This window comes from Eschrichtius robustus, chromosome 18 (genome assembly GCF_028021215.1).
Source record: "Eschrichtius robustus isolate mEscRob2 chromosome 18, mEscRob2.pri, whole genome shotgun sequence".
Classification (NCBI taxonomy): domain Eukaryota; kingdom Metazoa; phylum Chordata; class Mammalia; order Artiodactyla; family Eschrichtiidae; genus Eschrichtius; species Eschrichtius robustus.
In genome coordinates, this window is record NC_090841.1 from 31347555 (window position 1) to 31357190 (window position 9636).

Sequence of the window (9636 nt, forward strand, 5' to 3'; positions counted from 1 at the left end):
CACATAAGGGAAATATTATGGTATCCTGTCTGGCTCAAATAGTGTTGAAGCTAGATATATAGAAACTAGATATTCATGGATAAATAGAAAATAGAATAAAGAAATACATAAAGCAAGGGTGTAATAGTAGAATAGAGGAAAGAATCCCAAGGGAGAAATGCTGGACAGAGAGAGAAGTAAGACCTTACCCCTTTCATCATACATCATGTATCTGACCCCTCAGGAGCAGAGCCAAAGCAGGGAAAAGGAGGAAAAGAGGATGATGACATTGTTTTGATCTTTTGAAATATGATATTTGTATTCTATAACATGGATGATCAGTATTTTGTGTAGGTCTGTTTTATAATCTCTGCTAAATCTCAGTCATTCAAAAATAGTTTCATGTATCTAAAGCAGCAAGTGATAAAATTACCAGCTAGAATAGAGGTGAACTTATCAATTTGCTTACTTTCTTGCATAAAAGAAATCATGGGTATAGCTGTGATCATTTAAAATGTCTTTGGCCTTCTTTGGGAAGGATCTTGAAATATTCATATTTGAGAGAGTATTATTGAAAAGACAGAGGGATTTAAGCAAAAGAACACTCCATTCTTGTTCTTTATATTTTGCTGTACCTAGCTTCAACTATGTCTTTGGTTTGATTACACAGCCATTTTCATTGTTATAAAGTCCCAATTGAAAGAAAAAAGAGTGTGGTGTGCAATCTTTCTTAGAAAAAAATGTGAATATAAACTTTTTTGTGTGGAGGGTAGTGTGTGTGTGTGTGGGTGTATTTGCATGATGAGTGCTTAAAATACACTTAGCAGACTAATAGTTTTCTTGAGCAGAATTGCTAGAAGTTGTCTATAATAAATAAGATATAAGTCCTTTTCTAATCATCAGTGGCACTACCACATTTGGAAATTTATGTTCAGTTCTAGAAAACATTAAAAATAATATAAAAAATTGGAAAGCACTGAGAAAAAAGTAATCAGGATATTAAAAGAATACAAAATTAACTTTTGTTACTAATGGTTGATGAAAATGGATTTACATAGGTGAGAAAAGACTAAATAATATTAACCTATTGTCAGTACTTGAAGGACTTAGACTAAGGACACTGTTTTATGTTGTTCTATTGGCTAAACCTAAGAACAAAAAGAAGACAATATGTGGGGACATTTATGAAATTCAGAACTGTTCAAAGGTAGAACAAGAGTTGCCAGTCAACGCTGGTGTTCTAAACTAGAAATGTTTTTGTTGAGTTTATTTAAATATGAAGTGAATAGATATAATAAATTTTTGACCTTTTCTAATCCTGAGAGGCTATGACCTTCTCATGAATCAGTATTATTTTGGGAATGTTTTTCTTTGATATCTTAAGTTCTATACACTTATATCTTACCATACAATAGACTTACTGAAGGAAGTTAGTGTGAGAGGGATATGAAATCAAAGTTGCTAGTTTATTGCTTTATCTCATGTATTATAGACTTTCTGACAGAAATATTTGAAAGACTGAACTTGAATCATAAAATTGAAATATATATGTTTTGCAAAAGTCAAAGCCAGGATTTTATGAACAATGAAGTCTTAAAGATTTTAGTAAACATAGTTGAATTTTTTTTCTCCTGTAAAATGAACTGAGTTCAATATTAAATTCTTTTCTAAGCAATGTAATTTTTTATCTAGACCATTCTTAAATCTGTTAAGGAAACATTTCCTAAGGAATACCCCTACCCATGTCTTTCCATCATTATATGCATTATGGTTCTTACAGACTTTTGTCCCATTATTTTTGCTTATTACAGAAATATCTTTGATGTCCAAGATACATGATTCTTACTATCTGCAGCTGCAAGCTACTAGTAATTGACATTTTAAGGCTATTATATAACACTAGCGCTTAAAATATACTGAATTTTAGTTCAAAATTTAAAATATATTAGCTTAGAAATAGAAACTTTTCAAGTACTTATTGTAAGATACATAAAAACAAATAATAGTGCTTTGTAGAAGGCTCATACTAGCTTGTACCAGCTAGTGAGACAGAGCTGCTTTTCTACATTTCCTCCCAACTGCATGTTCAGGTACATAATTTTTGTAGCTTAAAATCAGTCACTGTGAGAGTATTTACACCATGAAAATTGGCAAATGTTATAAATCAGGGCTTTTTTTCCACTGAAAACTAGTTATTAAACATTTACCAACATACTGCTGGTAAACTTTAATCATATCATGAGAGATGTTTATATACTGAAGCTTAAATCCCAAGCAATAATATTCTCATATTTTAACTATATGTCTACTCGTTATTAGCATATTATCTGTAGGTAAATTGAGCTATTATGTGACATTGAAATTCGTTAAGGAAACATGTTTAGTCATTTTTTTTTTATTTGCTAGAATTATATTCATAATGCTTACAAATTATATACAATGCTACCAGAGAAAATAAATTAAATATATATATATATATAAGTGAGATAAACTAAATGCAGGTAGAATAAGAGATGATAACAAAAAAAAAAAAAAAAAGAGATGATAAAGCCATTCAGTTCTGGTTACACTCACTAGGGAGACTACATTTCCAGTGGAAAGAGTATATATGTGAAGAGGGATAAATCGCCATATATTTATTTGAAAGCATGCTCATCATCTTTATTTAAGAAATCTAACACCTCAGCTATATGTAGTAGACAATTACAGCTGTGTCCACCAAAGCAAAGCCAAAGTGCTTACTCATGTCTCGAGGATTTATGGAATAAGCCAACCAGAAGGACATTTGCGTTTCTCTTCCCTAGAAAAAAAAAGTCTTCCTAAGAGAAAGAGGTAAGGGAGAAAAGTTAGCAGAATAACAGAAATACTCTCATGAAAAAAGAGTGATTCTAAATACAACATGACAAACCTAACACTCAAAGTTCTCTCTGAGCCCAGAGATCCGTCAGTAAGATCGGAGAAAGCAATTATCACTGGAATTCTAAAATGCTGGAGAAGAAGCCAGGATAGCTTTCACAATCCGCTAAATGAAGACAATATAAAGAAAGAAAATATTTCAGCTTCTGCATCACAATAACTAAACAAACCTGGAACCATGAGGTTGCACTTGTATTAAACAGAGAGAACATGTGTGAACAGGTAAGAAGTGAGTGTACTTTCTTATGAGCAAATTTAAACCTCTGTTAAATCCCAGAAATCATATGCAGGTTTGACAGAAGGTTAGGGTCTTGCAGGAATAAGTGGAGAACAACCACCAATGAAATAAGGGATACAATGGCATAGCAACATATGTTACCAACTCAATGAAAATCACGCAAAAATTTCTGTTGGCATTTTTTGCCAATTTCCAGTTTTATTTGCTAGGATACTAGCTATAAGAGCAGCACCTTTCATTTTTATTTGATTAAATCATTGAATCAAAAAACTGGTCAATGAAATAAGAAACAAAAGGTTAAAAAAGAAATCAGAAACAAAATATTGAATTTACTGAATTTTTCACCTTTAATAGGATGCTATGGCACGCCATCAAATTAGGCAAATCTGAACTCTTCCCTTTCGATCAATCTGATATAGGCAAGAAGGCAGAACACAAGGAACGGCAACCATTGTACTCATTGTTGGAGCTTCCAATAAAGCAGTAGTTTTTTCTTTCCTGTGTATTTGTGTGTTATTCCAGGAATATGGGTGTCATAATTCCTTAAGTGGTCAATATTCTACATATGATTATTTTTCTTTTATATTTTAATTTTAATTTTATTTTTTTTTTTTTACAACTTTATTGGAACATAATTGCTTTACAATGGTGTGTTAGTGTCTGCTTTATAACAAAGTGAATCAGATATACATATACATATATCCCCATATCTCCTCCCTCTTGTGTCTTGCTCCCATCTTCCTTATTCCACCGTCTAGGTGGTCACAAAGCACCAAGCTGATCTCCCTGTGCTATGCAGCTGCTTCCCACTAGCTATCTATTTTACATTTGGTAGTGTATATATGTACAAGCCACTCTCTCACTTCGTCCCAGCTTACCCTTCCCCCTCCCTGTGTCCTCAAGTCCATTTCCTACATCTGCGCCTTTATTCCTGTCCTGCCCCTAGGTTCTTCAGACTTTTTTTTTTTTTTTTTTTTTTTAGATTCTATATATATGTGGTAACATATGGTATTTGTTTTTCTCTTTCTGACTTACTTCACTATGTATAACAGTCTCTAGGTCCATCCACCTCACTACAAATAACTCAATTTCATTTCTTTTTATGGCTGAGTAAATTCCATTGAATATATGTACCACATCTTCTTTATCCATTCATCTGTCGATGGACAATTAGGTTGATTCCATGTCCTGGCTATGGTAAATACAGCTGCAATGAACATTGTGGTATATGACTCTTTTTGAATTCTGGCTTTCTCAGGGTATATGCCCAGTAGTGGGATTGCTGGGTCGTATGGTAGTTCTACTTTTAGTTTTTTAAGAACCTCCATACTGTTCTCCATAGTGGCTGTATCAATTTACATTCTCACCAACAGTGCAAGAGGGTTCCCTTTTCTCCACACCCTCTCCAGCATTTACTGTTTGTAGATTTTTTGATGATAACCATTCTGAATGGTGTGAGGTGATACCTCATTGTAGTTTTGATTTGCATTTCTCTAATGATTAGTATGTTGAGCATCCTTTCATGTGTTTGTTGACAATCTGTATATCTTCTTTGGAGAAATGTCTATTTAGGTCTTCTGCCTATTTTTGGATTGGGTTGTTTGTTTTTTTGTTATTGAGCTGCATGAGCTGCTTGTAAATTTTGGAGATTAAACCTTTGGCAGTTGCTTCATTTGCAAATATTTTCTCCCATTAGGAGGGTTGTCTTTTCATCTTGTTTATGGATTCCTTTGCTGTGCAAAAGCTTTTAAGTTTCATTAGGTCCCATTTGTTTATTTTTGTATTAATTTCCATTTCTCTAGGAGGTGGGTCAAAAAGGTTCATCCTGTGATTTAGGTCATAGAGTGTTCTGCCTATGTTTTCCTCTAAGAGTTTTATAGTGTCTGGCCTTACATTTAGGTCTTTAATTCATTTTGAGTTTATTTTTGTGTATAGTGTTATGGAGTGTTCTAGTTTCATTCTTTTACCTGTAGTTGTCCAGTTTTCCCAGCACCACTTATTGAAGAGGCTGTCTTCTCCATTGTATACTCTTGCCTCCTTTTTCACAAATAAGGTGACCATATGTGCGTGGTTATCTCTGGGCTTTCTATCCTGTTCCATTGATGTATATTTCTGTTTTTGAGCCAGTACCATATTGTCTTGATTACTGTAGCTTTGTAGTATAGTCTGAAGTCAGGGAGCCTGATTACTCCACCTCTATTTTTCTTTCTCAAGATTGCTTTGGCTATTTGAGGTTTTTTGTGTTTGCATACAAACTGTGAAATTTTTTGTTCTAGTTTTGTGAAAAATGCCATTGGTAGTTTGACAAGGATTGCATTGAATCTGTAGATTGCTTTGGGTAGTATACTCATTTTCACAATGTTGATTCTTCCAAACCAAGAAAATGGTATATCTCTTCATCTTTTTGTATCATCTTTAATTTCTTTCATCAGTGTCTTATAGTTTTCTGCATGCAAGTCTTTTGTCTCCTTAGGTAGGTTTATTCCTAGGTATTTTATTCTTTTTGTTGTAATGGTAAATGGGAGTGTTTCCTTAATTTCTCTTTCAGATTTTTCATCCTTAGTGTATAGGAATGCAAGACACTTCTGTGCATTACTTTTGTAACCTGCTACTTTACCAAATTGATTGATTAGCTATAGTAGTTTTCTGGTAGCATCTTTAGGATTCTCTATGTATAGTATCATGTCATCTGCAGACAGTGACAGATTTACCTCTTCTTTTCCAATTTGGATTCCTTTCATTTTTTTTTTATTCTCTGATTGCTGTGGCTAAAACTTCCAAAACTATGTTGAATACTAATGGTGAGAGTGGACAAACTTGTCTTGTTCCTGATCTTAGAGGAAATGTTTTCAGGATTTCACCACTGAGAACGAGGTTAGCTGTGGGCTTGTCATATATGGCCTTTATTATGTTGAGGTAGGGTCCCTCTGTGCCTACTTTCTGGAGGGTTTTTATTATAAATGGGTGCTGAATATTGTCAAAAGCTTTTTCTGCATCTATTGAGATGATCATATGGTTTTTCTCCTTCAATTTGTTACTACGGTTTTTCCCATTGATTGATTCGTGAATATTGAAGAATCCTTGCATTCCTGGGATAAACCCCACTTGATCATGTTGTATGATCCTCTGAATGTGCTGTTGGATTATGTTTGCTACTATTTTATTGAGGGTTTTTGCATCTATGCTTATCAGTGATATTGGCCTATAGTTTTCTTTCTTTGGGACATCTGTGTCTAGTATTATTATCAGAGTGATGGTGGCCTCGTAGAATGAGTTTGGGAGTGTTCCTCCCTCTGCTATATTTTGGAAGAGTTTGAGAAGGATAGGTGTTAGCTCTTCTCGAAAAGTTTGATAGAATTCGCCTGTGAAGCCATGTGGTCCTGAGTTTTTGTTTGTTGGAAAATTTTTAATCACAGTCTCAATTTCAGTGCTTGTGATTGGTCTGTTTATATTTCTATTTCTTCCTGATTCACTCTCGGAAGGTTGTGCCTTTCTAAAAATTGGTCCATTTCTTCCAGGTTGTCCATTTTATTGGCATATGGTTACTTGTAGTAATCTCTCATGATCCTTTATTTCTGCAGTGTCAGTTGTTACTTCTCCTTTTTTGTTTCTATGTATATTGATTTGAGTTTTTTTCCCTTTTTTTCTTAATGAGTCTTGCTAATGGTTTATCAATTTTGTTTATCTTCTCAAAGAACCAGCTTTTAGTTTTATTGATCTTTGCTATTGTTTCTTTCATTTCTTTCTCATTTATTTCTGATCTGATCTTTATGATTTCTTTCCTTCTACTAACTTTGGCTTTTTTTGTTCTTCTTTATCTAATTGCTTTAGGTGTAAGGTCAGGTTGTTTATTTGAGATTTTTCCTGTTTCTTGAGGTAGGATTGTATTACTATAAACTTCCCTCTTAGAACTGCTTTTGCGGCATCCCATAGGTTTTGAGTTCTTGTGTTTTCATTGTCATTTGTTTATAGGTATATTTTCATTTCCTCAGTGATCTCTTGGTTATTTAGTAGTGTATTGTTTAGCCTCCATGTATTTGTATTTTTTACAGATTTTTTCTGTAATTAATATCTAGTCTCATAGCGTTTGGTCAGAAAAGATACTTGATACGATTTCAATTTTCTTAAATTTACCAAGGCTTGATTTGTGACCCAAAATACGATCTATCTTGGAGAATTTTCCATGAGCACTTGAGATGAAAATGTATTCTGTTGTTTTTGGACGGAATGTCCCATAAGTATCAGTTAAGTCCATCTTTTTTAATGGATCATTTAAAGCTTGTGTTTCCTTATTTATTTTCATTTTGGATGATCTGTCCATTGGTGAAAGTGAGGTGTTAAATTCCACTACTATGATTGTGTTACTGTCGATTTCCCCTTTTATTGCTGTTAGCACTTGCCTTATGCATTGAGGTGCTCCTGTGTTGGATGCATAAATATTTACAATTGTTATATCTTCTTCTTGGATTGCTCCCTTGATCATTATGTAGTGTCCTTCTTTGTCTCTTGTAATAGTCTTTTTTTAAAATTCCATTTGTCTGATATGAGAATTGCTACTCCAGCTTTATTTTGATTTCCATTTGCATGGAATATCTTTTTCCATCCCTTCACTTTCAGTCTGTATGTGTCCCTAGGTGTGAAGTGGATCTCTTGTAGACAGCATATATACAGGTCTTGTTTTTGTATCCATTCAGCCAGTCTATGTCTTTTGGTAGGAGCATTAAATCCATTTACATTTAAGGTAGTTATCGATATGTATGTTCCTATTACCATTTTCTTAATTATTTTGTGTTTGTTATTGTAGGTCTTTTCCTTCTCTTGTGTTTCCTGCCTAGAGAAATTCCTTCAGCATTCTTGTAAAGCTGGTTTTGTGTTGCTGAATTCTCTTAGCTTTTGCTAAGCGAAATTATATTAAAAGTTTTAATTTCTCCATCAAATCTGAATGAGATCCTTGCCAGATAAAGTAATCTTGGTTATAGGTTTTTCCCTTTCATCACTTTATATATGTCCTGCCACTCTCTTCTGGGTTGCAGAGTTTCTGCTGCAAGATCATCTGTTAAACTTATGGGGATTCCCTTGTATATTATTTGTTGTTTTTCCCTTACTGCTTTTAATATTTTTTCTTTGTATTTAATTTTTGATAGTTCGATTAATATGTGTCTTGGTGTGTTTCTCCTTGGATTTATCCTGTATGGGACTCTCTGCACTTCCTGGACTTGATTGACTATTTCCTTTTCCATATTAGTGAAGTTTTCAACTGTAATCTCTTCAAATATTTTTACAGTCCCTTTCTTTTTCTCTTCTTCTTTTGGGACCCTTATAATTCGAATGTTGGTGTGTTTAATGTTGTCCCAGAAGTCTCTAAGACTGTCCTCAATTCTTTTCATTATTTTTTCTTTAATCTCCTCTGCAGTAGTTATTTCCACCTTTTTTATCTTCCAGGTCACCTACGCGTTCTTCTACCTCAGTTATTCTGCTATTGATTCCTTCTAGAGAATTTATAATTTCATTTATTGTGTTGTTGATCATTGTTTGTTTGTGTTTTAGTTCTTCTAGGTCCTTGTGAAATGTTTCTTGTGTTTTCTCCATTCTATTTCCAAGATTTTGGATCAGCTTTACTATCATTACTCTGAATTCTTTTTCAGGTAGACCTCCAATATCCTCTTCGTTTGTTTGGTCTGGTGGGTTTTTGCCTTGCTCCTTCATCGGCTGTGTGTTTCTCTGTCTTCTCATTTTGCTTAACTTACTGCATTTGGGGTCTCCTTTTCACAGGCTGTGGGTTCATAGTTCCCATTGTTTTGGTGTCTGCCCCCAGTGGGTAAAGTTGGTTCAGTAGTTTTTGTAGGCTTCCTGGTGGAGGGGACTGGTGCCTGTTTTCTGGTTGATGAGGCTGGATCTTGTCTTTCTGGGGGGCAGGACCGCATCCGGTGGTGTGTTCTGAGGTGTCTGTGACTTTATTATGATGTTAGGCAGACTCTCTGCTAATGGGTGGGGTTGTGCTCCTGTTTTGCTAGTTGTTTGGCATAGGGTGTCCAGCACTGTAGCTTGCAGATTGTTGATTGGAACTGGGTTTTAGCATTGAGATGGAGATCTCTGTGAGATCTTTCGCTGTTTGATATTACATGTGGTCAGGAGGACTCTGGTGGACCAATATCCTGAACACGGCTCTCCCCCCTCAAGGCCCAGGGCTGACACCCAGCCAGAGCAAGAAAACCCTGTCCACCACACGGCTCAGAAGAAAAGTGAGAAAAAAAGAAAGAAAGAAAGAAAAAGTAAAATAAAATAAAGTTATTAAAATAAAAATTTATTAAAAATAAAAAAAATTAAAAAGTAATAAGAAAAAGAAAGAAGGAAAGAAGAGAACAACAAAACCAAAAAACAAATTCACCAATGATAACAAGCACTAAAAACTATACTAAAAAAAAAAAAGAAAAACCGACAGACAGAACCCTAGGACAAATGGTAAAAGCAAAGCTATACAGACACATCACACAAAGAAGCAT